Raw genomic sequence first — 1483 nt, 5'->3', positions numbered from 1 at the left:
GGGAAAATGAGTTCAGGCATGATAGCATTTTCTCCCCATCCTTTGGTTGGGGGTCTGCCATTTTGTGACGCAAGATGGCAGAGCAGTAGACCGGTTTTAGGTCACCAAATCCTCTTGAACTGTCAGTATTTTGCCAGAAATGTTATCATGAGAAAGCTGCTGAAAGGAACAGGGACCCAACAGCCTACATTTGGTAAACTTTACAAGGGAAATATACTCATCCCTCCACATTTGCAGCTGACTTTTGTGGATTTGATTAATATGTTCTCTCTAGGAATATCTAGGTCCTCCAGCACAACTCTTATGATGAACTTTAACCAAATGTTGCACTGAAGGACCTAGATTCCTAGAAAGAACACTCCATTAGGCATTTGTAGGTCCTCCAGCTCAATTCTATGGTCAATATCTAGCAGATGTTGACCAGAGCAGCACTGAAGGACCTAGATCAGTAATGGAGAACCTTTTAGAGACCGAGTGTGCAAACCGTAACCCAAAACCAACTTATCACAAAGTGCTGTGTCCCTCTGGATTTCTAGTGACAAACTCTAGTGAACTGTGTTGGGATTATGGCACGTGTGCCCACAGAGGGGGCTCTGAGTGCCACCTCTGGCACACATGCCATAGGTTCACCACCTCTGACCTAGATTCCTATAGAAGTGTTCTCTCAGATAAAAACAAGTGTTTTTGTTATTTGCAGTTTCTCCACATTCATGGGGGTCCTGTGCCCCTATCCCCAGCAAATGTGGAGGGAGAGTGTAGTTCCACACATTATTCACAACCATAGGAATGGTAAGAAAAAAGGCTTTTTGCCTTAAGGGGTCAGTAGTGAGTAAACTAGTCACCCACAGTTGCCCCATCTCCCTGTTCATTTTGAAAATTCCCTTCCAAAGAAGTGTGGCAACAGTAGCAATGAACAGAAATGTGATCTAATTGACTATAACCGAATGGGTGAAAACCAGGCGCTAAAATGTTCCAGCTAGCTGCTAGGTGCCTACTTGCTATTGCTCAACACCTAAATTGCTGGAAGGACATGGGACATCCTCGTCTAACCTTGATCACATAGCACATACTGACATGCTGCACACATAGTGTAAATGGGAACTTTTCCTCTGCAAGAAACCTGATTTCCTATCCACCGAAGTTCTCTAACCACTCACTTCAAAAGACGCCATCCTTCTTCTTTCATATTATCTATCAAACACCTGCCTCTCTCATCCTTTGTTCCTTCATTTCCTTGGCCAGGAGTAAGGCATCATTAACAGCTTAAACTGCATAACCATCTGTTTTTATTAGTGCTCCCTCAACATTTTTAATGGCCAATGGAGTGTAGAAGTAAATAGATACCATGCTGTGGAAGGAGTAGCAGAGAAATGAGACTCTGACTCTTGTTGGTTGGATAAAAGAACAGCTCACTCCTTGCCTGGTGCCAAGAACATTTCTTCACAAGCCCCTAATCTTTCCACAAACAGCAATCCAGGACAAA

This window comes from Sceloporus undulatus, chromosome 2, assembly GCF_019175285.1.
Source record: "Sceloporus undulatus isolate JIND9_A2432 ecotype Alabama chromosome 2, SceUnd_v1.1, whole genome shotgun sequence".
Classification (NCBI taxonomy): domain Eukaryota; kingdom Metazoa; phylum Chordata; class Lepidosauria; order Squamata; family Phrynosomatidae; genus Sceloporus; species Sceloporus undulatus.
Note: the sequence above shows the minus strand (reverse complement) of the source record.